At 42.6% G+C, this 12,054-nt stretch overlaps 1 protein-coding gene, 1 long non-coding RNA gene and 1 pseudogene across 2 annotated transcripts in view; all 3 read left to right on the top strand.

Annotated features, from left to right (window-relative positions):
- Positions 1 to 131: 131 nt before the first annotated feature.
- On the top strand, positions 132 to 1,664 carry LOC139546354 (protein CREG2-like; annotated as a pseudogene).
- Positions 1,665 to 8,061: 6,397 nt separating this feature from the next.
- LOC139547207 (uncharacterized) lies at positions 8,062 to 9,694 on the top strand. Its single transcript, XR_011669357.1, has 4 exons — positions 8,062 to 8,675; positions 8,776 to 8,833; positions 8,997 to 9,139; positions 9,241 to 9,694. It is a non-coding gene; the product is annotated as an uncharacterized lncRNA (long non-coding RNA).
- A 2,024-nt stretch (positions 9,695 to 11,718) lies between these two features.
- Positions 11,719 to 12,054, top strand: part of LOC139546352 (alpha-1,3-mannosyl-glycoprotein 4-beta-N-acetylglucosaminyltransferase A-like) — an 82,541-nt gene continuing 82,205 nt past the window's right edge. Inside the window, exon 1 of the mRNA XM_071354643.1 lies at positions 11,719 to 11,829. The gene's annotated coding sequence lies outside the window, so the exon portion shown is untranslated. The remainder of the gene's footprint in view (positions 11,830 to 12,054) is intronic.

The following is a 12,054-nucleotide window of genomic DNA, read 5'->3' as shown; positions in this document are numbered from 1 at the left end:
ATGTATGACTAGTCTGGCCTGGGAGAATATCAGAATGTCAGAAAATGTAAATGGGGAAAGGAGGGCAACATTCACCCGGTCATTACGTGCTGTACCAAGGGGTGGCGCTGTGGCAATTCTTGTCTACCCCTTGTGTAACTAGTGGCTCTGCCTATTGCTCTCTGCTTACATTACGAAAACACACATACATGATTCACTAAACACAGACAACTTCTCAAAGTTTTATGAAGCCATACCATCTTTCCCTGGTGTTATTTGCCGCGACACTGTGCCTTTGTGAGAGCTACACTCTTAGGAACTCTTGGGCTGTCGCGTCCAACGACGCCGTGTCCGAGGAGGATGCCGCCCCGTTGTGCTAGTGGACAACAGCGGGCTTTGGAAACCGGCATATCCGCACTCGGTGTTACAAGATAGTGCGGAGAAGCCCAAAGAAAGTGTCAAATCGAAAACCAAGGATGCAGCGCCCGTGTCCTCTGCGTCCAGGGTGTTCTCCTATCGGATGGAGGAGATGACAGCGCCCGCCAGTGCCCCGTCACCTCCACCACACCAGGAGACGGCGAGGACAGTCAGATACATGGCCCACTACAGCGACTGAGGACATCTCGCCACCATCTCCACTCAAGACCTGGTACAGTACTACATTACAATTGCTCCATGAAGCACATTATCACTCAACATGTACTATCATGTGTTGTGTTCAAATAACAGCCATGTATAGCCTGTGTATTACAATATTTTGTGTCCACAGATAAAGGGCCTTCCTTTTGGGAATATGTTCTCAGTCAGTGATGGCCCAAAGGACAACAGTACAGGAGTCCTCTATTTCTACGTCACCCTGATGGACAACACTGTAGCAGACCTGAGAAGCTTCCCATTCGCCTCTCTCACTTTCTCAGATGCAGAGGGAGACTCCTGCAGGTAGAACAGAGTGTGTACTGGGTTGTGATACAACCCGAGATCGAACCAGGGTCTGTAGTGACACCTCTAGCACTGAAATGCAGAGCCTTTGACCGCTGCACCACTCGGGAGCTCTTGGGTCCCCATCCAGTACTACATTGAAGTGGCACATTAATGCTTGCTGCGTGTATGTCTGTGTTATGGTTCAACATTATGTTATGTCTCCCCAGGCAGCAGATGTATGATCCTGAGGACCCCGCTGTGCCAGACTGACTCTGACAGGCAAGATGGTGGAGGTGGACCCAGAGGAGGTGGAGTTTGCCAAGGAGGCCATGTTCTCCAGGTGTGTGCGCATGGCACACTAATTGCTCATCCTCCCTGAACATGTTTTGAGTGTCTGTCCAATTGTCTCTACATATGTGCAATGTGTGTGAGCCTTTGTACTTAGCATACCTGTCTGCGTGTTTAGTGAGTATAATGCTCTTGCTCGTCCTCTCCCTCCAGACACCCTGTGATGAAGAAATGGCCAGCGGGACACAACTGGTTCTTTATGAAGCTGCAGCTGACCCAGGTCTGGCTCCAGGATTGGGTCGGAGGGGTGTCACTCATCCCCCTGGAAGACTACTTCAAAGCCACACCCTACTGAGAGGAACTTCATCCACAATGTATATGAAATCTACTACACCGTGTCAGATACAACACACGTTACCAATACAAGACTGGGTGTTAGCTTCCCTGTATAGCACAGCAGCTGTCATCACATTCATCACCACAAACACAACATAATGGGAGGCTCTAGAACCTTCAAACTCAACTCTGGACCTAGATGCCAGTTCCACTGTGTTTTTTTCATTGTTGCCCTCTAATCAGGGACTGATTTAGACCAGGGATACCAGGTGGGTGCATTTAATTCTCAGCTGGAACAGAAAACCAACAGGCTGCGGACCTCGTAGGGTAAGAGTTGAATAGCCCTGCTCTAGAAGCTCTAGTTCTGGAATATTTCGAAGTGAGATGGGAAACATGAAGAGGGTTTAGACCTTCTCTAGGCAGAGTGTGGTCTTACCGTGGATCATGCAGAAGTAACAACAAATGTAAGATGTCATCCAGTTCAAGGGAAAGCTTCTTCAGAATGTGAATATACAGACGTAGATATAGATGCCTATAAGCAGACACTGGAGATTGTTAAATGTACAGAATGATGTACTTGCTTTGCAGATGTTTATCCAATGCTACCACAAAGCCTTTTCACATAATCTTCTGTCCAACAGCTAGACAATGACAAACCAAAAACCTACCTAAAACAGGCTCATGTCTGGTGGACATTAGATTGACTCTGATCTTGAGTTGTGTCAAGTCACATTTCTATTTTATGCTTAGGTCAAATAATGGACATGTTTTCCCAGTCTTTCAATCGCGGTTATTGATGCAGTAGCCGAAAGTTGATAAAGTGTTCTGATTTTTCATTTTTTAAATAATTGGACCACTGTCAATGTAGGTATGCTCCTAATTATGCACCGATCAAAATGCCTTTTTCTGTATTAACTGCTTTTCAGAAAGTATTTTGGTTGCACTTGCGGTTCTATTCTTTGGTTGCTGAAATCTCGTGTTTCCAGTCCGTCCACACTAGTCGCGGCTCAACTCCGTCATATCATGGAGTTGAGTTTAACCGGCTACACATTATTAAAACAATTATAGTCTTTGGTAAATAAATACTGGACTGATTCAGTCCTGAGGAAGTGCAAACTGCATACAGTATTTCTAATTTTGTTGTCAATGTATTTGTTAATTTGTCAAACAGTATTTTGGGATTTTGGTGCTGAAGAGAGTGGGCTCCAGAGTGGCGCAGCGGTCTACGGCACTGCATCTCAGTGCTAGAGGCATCACTACAGACCCTGGTTCGATTCCAGGCTGTATCACAACCGGCCGTGATTGGGAGTAGGGTTGCACATTTTGGGGAATATTCAGTGGAAACTTTCCGTGGGAATTAATGGAAATATATGCACATAAACCTTTTACCTTATCATAAGTAGGCATAATTGCAAATGATTAAATCCTTCCAATAGAAATTTAAAAAACGATTTAGTTATGAATTGAACTTTAATTAAATGAGTTGACTTTTCACATGGGATGATTTCACTGAGCAACAAAAGAAAGGGAATATGTAAAATGATAGTCTAGAAACTGAAGTTTTGGTTGTCTTCCTCTCAGGCTTCCATGTCTTCTCCCTGGACCTCCTCAATGTTCACCTCTTGAACATCAGATTCTGAGGCCTCATCTTCACTGTCACTTTCCAACCTTGTTGAAGATGGCTCATTGTCATGCTCAAAATGCCAGGATGGCTACCAATTTTTCAACCTATGTCTTGGTCAGCCTGTTGCGTGCTTTGGTGTGTATGTTCCCAAACAAGGACCAGTTGCGCTCTGAGGCGGCTGATGTCCCTTCCACCAGGTGGCTGATGAGATATGTTGGCACAACTGCCATATGGCATCTCCATCCCAAAGCCCTTGCTTGGAAGTGTACTTCGCCAGACTGCCAAGAACCTTGCACTCATCCAGGCCAAGGTGGCGAGACATGGTAGTGATGACACCATAGGCCTTGTTGATCTCTGCACCAGACAGGATGCTCTTGCCAGCATACTTGGGGTCCAACATGTACGCTGCAGCGTGTATGGGCTTCAGGCATAAGTCTTCAAGCTTTTTGATGTATTTCAGAACTGCAGTTTCCTCTGCTTGGAGCAACAGTGAAGTGGGCAGGGCAGTATGGATTTCTTCTCTTACATCTGCAAGCAGAGTCTGAACATCAGACAGGATGGCATTGCCTCCCTCAATCTGTGCAATGGCTACTGCTATAGGTTTAAGGCTACTTACCACTCTCCCAAAATACATCATCCAGGATGATCCTCTTGATGGGGGTGTCAATATCGGCAGACTGTGATATGGCCATTTCTTGGAGAGACTCCTTCCCCTCCAGGAGACTGTCAAACATAATGACAACACCACCCCAACGGGTGTTGCTGGGCAGCTTCAATGTGGTGCTCTTATTCTTTTCACTTTGCTTGGTGAGGTAGATTGCTGCTATAACTTGATGACCCTTCACATACCTAATCATTTCCTTGGCTCTCTTGTAGAGTGTATCCATGGTTTTCAGTGCCATGATGTCCTTGAGGAGCAGATTCAATGCATGAGCAGCACAGCCAATGGGTGTGATGTGGGGGTAGGACTCCTCCACTTTAGACCAAGCAGCCTTCATGTTCGCAGCATTGCCTGTCACCAGTGCAAATACCTTCTGTGGTCCAAGGTCAATGATGACTGCCTTCAGCTCATCTGCAATATAGTGACCGGTGTGACTGTTGTCCCTTGTGTCTGTGCTCTTGTAGAATACTGGTTGAGGGGTGGAGATGATGTAGTTAATTATTCCTTGCCCACAAACATTCGACCACCCATCAGAGATGATTGCAATACAGACTGGTTTCTCTCTGATTTGCTTGAACTTCACTTGAACTCTGCATCTAGCAAATGAGTAGATAAAGCATGTCTGGTTGGATGGGTGTATGCTGGGCAAAGAACATTCAGAAATCTCTTCCAATACACATGGTCTTTGAGCATCAGAGGTGAACCAGTTGCATACACAGCTCGAGCAAGACATTCATCAGCATTTCTCTGACTACATTCCTCCATTGTGTAAAGAAAACTTCTGATTCCAAGAGGACCATGAGCTGTTGCTATCGATATGGTGTCTGAGTCATACTTTTCACCTCAAATAGAAGTATAGGGACTTTTGTCAGAGGTTGCTTGTTGTGAGCTCTGAGGGAACTTTATGCACTTGGCCAGATGATTCTGCATCATTGTTGCATTCTTCACATATGATTTGGCACAGTATTTGCAAATGTGCACAGCTTTCCTTCTACATTAGCTGCAGTTAAGCAGTTAGATTAAACAACTCCTTTGTAAGATAAATGTTTTAAAATGAAACATGTATGGAAACAGGTGAATTAACACTCCTCAGTTAGCAGGCTCAAGCAAGCTAAAACCCACATGGCAGCAAAAACTAACTAGCAGAAAGTGTTAACAAGTTAGAAACGATTTAAACACACTTTGCTGTAGGCTACTATTTACTAGTTAACAAAAAATAATGTATGTCATGTAAAATATATTCACCCCACCCAGCATTTTAATCAAAACTTACCAGAAAGCATGTAGTCGTTGGCTCAGACAGTGTAGTAGTGTGGGCTCAATAGCATCTCATTAGTGTGCAAGATCTTGAGAATCCGCTGTACATGTGATGGAAGAATGCACTGTGCATGCCGAGGGTTTAAACAAAATATGCCACAAGACCTATAATTGCCTTATGTGTATCCCACAAAAAAGGTTCACTGTCAAGCTACATTTTTTAAAATGAATTTAAGCAAAGTTCCCCGAATTCCAGGGCTTAACTTCCCATGGAAATTTTCCGGAATAATTCAGGAAATTTACCGGAAAGTTTCCGACCCTTTGCAACCCTAATTGGGTGTCCCATAGGGCGGTGCACAATTAGCCCAGCGTCGCCCGGGTTAGGGTTTGGCCGGGGTAGGCCGTCATGGTAAATAAGAATTTGTTCTTAACTGACTTGCCTAGTTAAATAAAGGTTGAATAAACAGGATAGGTAAAAAACACCTCTGCAAATCCAAAATGGAAGGAGGATTGTCTCTCCCAAATTTTATATTTTATTACTGGGCCGCTAACCTCCGCGCTGTTACGTTTTTGCTGGATGACGCACGTCCCTCACCCAGCTGGCTTAGTATGGAGCGGGAGGAGTGTCACCCCTTCTCTATTGGTGCTGTGATTTTGTCGCCTGTCAATCTGGAGAGGTCACTTTATCGTAACAATCCTATTATACATAGCACAGTCCGAATCTGGAAGCAAATTAAAACCCACTTCTTTTGAGTTGCTGAGAGAAACTTATAATCTTCCCAGAAGTAACCTACAAATCAGAGACTATGTTAGAAAACACCTCCCAACATTTGGGAACGCTAAGCCTTCCATGTTTGACGGATGCATAAAAACATCCCCCACCTCAGACAAACTGATATCTCGTTTATATGATGCTTTTCAATCTGTTAGCACACCTTCTACAGATGCCATTAAGGCAAAATGGGAGGAAGAACTAGGGACTGACATTTCGGTGGCAGACTGGGAAGATAGCTTGGAGTATATCCACACCTGCTCCATTAACTCCAGACATCGTCTCATACAATTCAAGGTATTACACAGATTACACTATTCCAAAACCAAACTGCATAGGATATTTCCTGATACATCCCCTATGTGTGATAAATGTCAGGCTGCACAGGGTACACTACTCCACTGCTTTGCCCTATGCTCTAGCTTGTATGGTTACTGGTGTGGAATTTTTAGGATCCTCTCTGAAGTTCTGGAGACTTCAATTGACCCAGACCCACTTCTGATAATCCTGGGAGTGTCTGATTCCCTAAACGGATTAACCAACCCTCAAAAACAACTCATCTCTTACAGTCTCATTTCGGCAAAAAAACGAATCTTGTTGTTTTAGAAAAAGAGGGAAGCGCCCACTACCAAATTATGGCTCAGCGAATTGGCAAACACTGTACACTTAGAAAGAATTAGATATATTCTGAACAATAAATTATCAACATTTGATCAAATCTGGCAGCCTTTCCTCTCTTACTTGGACCATTCGGCGCTGTGAATTTGTACTTTTTAACGCACTCTCAATTGTAATATTTTAATCCACCTTTGGGCAGCATGTGCTGGCACCGCCACCCGAGCAGTTGGGAGGGGAATAAGGGGAAGGGATAAAGGGGGGGAAGAAGTGGGGGAGGGATAAAGGGGGGGAATAAGTGGGGGGTGACACCTACCCTCTTTCTTTCTACCTGTCCTTTTTCTGTATGTCTTGTTTTGTAATATTTGTTTTGTACCCAGAACTCTGGGTCTTTTTGTTTCTGTCTGCTCTTTTATGTTTAGATAAGAATTGTATACCTGTCTTTTATACCTATACAACATTCTTGTGTGTGTTCAATAAAAAATATTTGAACAGAATAAAGGTTGAATAAAACATTTTTTAAAGAGTGGTGTGTGTTTTACTAGCTCGAGTATCCCATAAATGATGCACTGCGCAGGTGCGTGTTGACGGTTAATACTTGGCAACCAATGGCGTCAAGAATGGTTGACTGAGATGTTTGGGAGACCAGTGCAGTGATTATTCCTTAGAAAACTCTAATTTGGCCACCTTTGAGAATAAATGCATTTCAGGCATCAGGTAGCCTAGTGGTTAGAGCGTTGGGCCAGTAACCAAAAGGTTGCCGGATCAAATCCCCGAGCTCACAAGGGGGAAAAAACAAGGCAGAACACCGGTAGGCCGTGTTCACTGGTAGACCGTCATTATTAATAAGAATTTGTTCTTAACTGACCTGCCTAATTAAATTAAATAAAAATACCTGAAGCTAAGTGTGGCAAATGTAGTTTTTAATGGTTGTACTGTAATTTAGGTTGCAGGTATCAAGTAATTAGATAACTAGCCAGCAGGTTCCGACTCTACCTTATGCTTGTTTACACTGAGCTGCGCTGGGGTCGGAACGCAATCATGGTTACATTATGACACAATGGAGCTGGCTTGAGGTATGGGTCAGAAAACATACCTCAATGCAGGAATGGGATCCCAGATAGCAAAAAATGTGCTCCCGCTTGCTATTTGCCTTTATGCCTAAGGCTATAAATTACTACTGCAAGCGAGCAAATGGCAAAGTTCAAGACCTGGGCCCAGATTCATAAAACATTCTTAAGAAAAATTGCACTCATGAACTATCTTATGAGCTTATTATTTTTCTTAAGACGCTTCTTAAGTTTATGCGTAAGAAGTGTTTTGTGAATCTGGGGCCAGATTTGCATCTCTGGCGGGTAGCCTCCACTCATAAGCCCTTGGCAGGCTGCTTTTACACCTAATGATTTAGTTTAAGTAGATTAATGATATATTGACTATGGCCCAAAATAGTCTACATTTTTGCTATTGATTTAATATACTATATAATTGAGGCAATACAAACGGTTCCTTTCTAACAATAAACGTCACTCCCGAAACAGCTGTACCCACTTGAAGAAAAGTGTTGATCACTACGTACCTCTTAAACACCACAGAAGAAGCCGAAAAGCCTCAACAGGAAGTTATTTGTTACCATCTTCTATCGAGTTTACAAACCAAAGAAATTCCACAGGCTTTTGGAACAGAATTATTATTATTTTACACCACTAAACGTTTGGAAATACCGACCAATAACACACTAGCAGCACCCATTCAGTCGGTTATAGATAGATGGAGCACCAATTCACTAGCCTGGATTTTGAATCATGCATGGAGTGGCTCATTTGCAGGAGACAATAGATAGATAGATAGCTTAGCTGGTGTTTTTTAATATTTTTTTTATCACGTTAAACCTAGTTTTTATTCTGTTTATGTACCAGATTGGAATGCAAAGTTAGTTTGCTCAAGTAACTAACATTACTGCTTTTCTTCATTTGTGAGTAGTTTTACTTGTGTAATGTTAACGTCAATGAGGACAATAATGCTAGATTGCCTAACTAGTTAACGTTACTTGCTAACGTTAGCGAGCTTAACTAGCTAGCTAGCTAGAAACATAAACTTGGCCGTTGCTAGCTAGCTAAATTATGGTAAATGCGGTTAAGTTGGGTAGTTTGCCATCTGGCCAGTAATGGCCAGCCCCAGCATCGTATTCACCACAGCACCATGTGGATGTGAAAGCCATGGAGGTATGTAACGTTACATTCACCTGCCCAGATAAGACTGCCTATCTGTTCTTGCACAGTATTTACTTCATTTCAATGTAAATAACGTTATTGTTTCAAACAGGGACAGGAGTAAGGCACTACGACGGGCCAACTGCCATGTTTGGGCTGCAGACATGAAGGTAATAACATAAACTGTTACCAACTTAAATGTAAATACTTATTGGAAATATCTGCCATCTGTCTTTAGACTGTCACAATAAACGTATATAAAATATAGGGGGTGGGGGAGGGAAATATGTTAACATAGTGTGTAATTTCTAATAATTCTCTTGCATTTTGTAGCTTAGGTTTCTATCTGTAATGGGGCCAAGGACCTGAAGTCGACAGTTTGGCGGATGCTACCTTGCATTCTGTCAGTCTTGCCACAACCTGGGCAGGGGATAAGGCCTGTTTCAGGGACTTGTTTCTGAATACTGTTATTCACAGTAAGTTGTGTTACTTGTTTTCTCTACTTTTTAAGTACATTCTTAACTCGTAACTACATGTGCGATTCAAATGTAACTCAATGTTCTTACTTGGTGTATAGGAGCCATTCAGAAGATCCATGCAATCCGGCATGCCACAGATGAGGGGGTCTAGATTCAGGTCACCCGTTACCTGAAAGGGGCCTCCGGTTGGAGGCGGCACACAGGGATTCGCTGCAGTGAGGGTCAACATCAAGTCTCGGACAACCTGTCTCAAAGCCTGCTTCTACCCCACCAAACCACAAGACTGTTCCAACAGCTGAACCCTGGGCTGACTACTGCACTCTACCACACACTTAACAGTTATTCATATTCTGTACACACTGAAATCCCTTTTGTCTACCGGACCAATGCAGTAGTTATGTCCCCTTACTGCACTACTAATGTATATACTTTCATATGATTGATATGCTGCAACTGCTCTACTTATTCCACTCACTATGCACATGGGCAAACAATGTCCATAGCCTACTATATCCCTATAGGCAATAATAAATAAAGGTTTATTTTATTTTATCTGCTGCCTGTTATACCTGATTTTGTTTATTTTGTATTTTTATATTAGTATGTTATACAGTTACAATGTCACTAATTTGATTGCTTTCCTATGTTACTATGTTATTTGATTACTGTCACTTTTGTCGCCGTTGCACTGTGAGAAGCCTGAAAGTACATAGCAATAACATTTTATTTGACTGGATTTGATTTGTCGTCACCAGTGGATCCAGGTGAACAGGACTGGGCCTCGTTATCTGATATTTTGCACACACAATCATTTGCAGTACCTTTCCCAATTGAGATGGCATCCAATGTACCTTAAATAATAAAAATCAAATACATTTTTTAAAATGTTGGCGACGGAGTAGGCATTCCACTGACCGTGCTTCTACACCTGCATTTCTTGCTGTTTGGGGTTTTAGGCTGGGTTTCTGTACAGCACTTTGAGATATCAGCTGATGTAGGAAGGGCTTTATAAATAAATTTGATTTGACTTGATGCTGAAAAAGTGTCTTGCCTCCGACTGGGCAGGTGAAGGGCGGGGGGTATGAGGATTATTATATATATTTTTTAAGTTACCGCACAGCCTCTGTGGCGGAACGCCGGCCTCCCAAGTACTCATCGCTAACTGGGATTTGCCACTGTACTCCAAATTTTACCTTTATCCACACTGATACATCAAGAAGATTGAAATACTGAAAGTTTTGCCAGAAAACTGCCCTTTCTGTACTCATGCTAGTTAGCAGTAGCCACCGCTAATAACATTCAATTATAGAATGTTGTGTGTGCTGAATTGCATGCACAAGCCAAGCGCCACCACTACAGTCAGTAGCACTGTCAAAGCTGTAACAATAATTAAAATAAAAAGTCTGCAAACAAGCACAAACATCGGCCACAACGTGTTTACAATACCTTGTTGGTAAGGCATTATTTGTTTGACCGAATGGAAAAACGTCTGAAGGAGCAGGATCAAACATGTTAGCATTCTCCCAGACATGCAACCATCGCAGAGGTAGGGAGAAAGGATGGGGATCCTGATGCTTCTGCCTGCCAGCCACATCCCAAGCAGTTGCACCTGATTCCTCCTAGTTAGTTAAAATACAGAGTAATAATCAAGCATTTTGTCAACATTAACGACAGTTTAGAAACTTGAGGTAGGCTGTCTCCCTACTACGTTGACTTCGGTTTGCAGTATGACAGTCACAAATATCTTTGATACAAATGTTATTAGCAACTTCTGGGGTAACTAGCTAGCTAGCTTTAGCTTGGTAGCTAGCTAACACCAATGCAACCAGACTGAAAACAATGACCAGAAACTGCAAAAAAAATAAAAAAATGTGATTAAGTATTAGCTAGGCAACCAATGGTTGTTCTACTGCAGTCAAACGTCAATTTATGAAAATAACTAGCTTGCTAGATAACAAACTAACAGGATAGCCAGCTACCTGTCCCTGTTTCCCCAAGCTAACATTATAAGCAGCTAGCTATCTTCATGTGGCTAGTGTAGCTTGACCAGACCGGGTCCGACCATCATCAACCAAATACAAAAACTGTCTTATAAATTAGGGTTATTTCAAATGATGACACCTAGCTATATAGATGTTGTTTTGCTATGTTTTTTTTTTGTGGGAGAACATTGTTTGGATCCATCAGCTAGCTAGCTTTTTTTCTGATCAGCACTGTCCCAGAGCTTGGGGAAGTGTGTCTGCCTCCTGCGGTAGGTGCGCGAGACAACTTTACCAGCATCATAGCATAGGTCTCGGTGAATCGCAGTGACATTATATATAAGTGACTGTATTCAATGTGTAATATCTACATTAAAAATGTATGAATGTGTTACATTATTATAAAATGTACAGTCATATTCAGATCCTGATTGGTCAACAAGCTTATTTGACACTTACATTTTTTTTACATGCAAAGACCCAACCCCTGCATTGTGGTAGTTTTTCATGATTGCGTTCTGACACCAGTGCAGCTCAGTGTAAACAAGCATAACAGTAGGGTCGGAACCTGCTGTCAAACTAGCAAATTTTATGCTGAAGAAGATTCAATGGAACATGTCGCGAGCGAGCCTGTTGTGTGTGTGCTGTGCATCAGTATAGCTAGCTAGCTTGCTAAGCAGCCAGCGTGGGAGTCTAATCAGAAAACAGGTATCCAACTGTGAAGCTAGCTATATGTAGCCTGCCAGCCACTAGTGTAGTTAAATATTTTAATGAATCTCTTTAACCTTATCTTGCGATAACTAGCTACGCTATGGTCTATGAAGAAGCACATCCACATCTTATGCTTGGGCTGGTTCCCAGCAAAGACTATCCTCCTCTACCCTCCATCTGCTGAATGTGTCAGCTAGCTAGTTACTTGTTTTGCTACCTTCT

The sequence above is a fragment of the Salvelinus alpinus genome, chromosome 20 (genome assembly GCF_045679555.1).
Source record: "Salvelinus alpinus chromosome 20, SLU_Salpinus.1, whole genome shotgun sequence".
NCBI lineage: Eukaryota > Metazoa > Chordata > Actinopteri > Salmoniformes > Salmonidae > Salvelinus > Salvelinus alpinus.
Note: the sequence above shows the minus strand (reverse complement) of the source record. Positions and strands in the feature narration are given on the sequence as shown.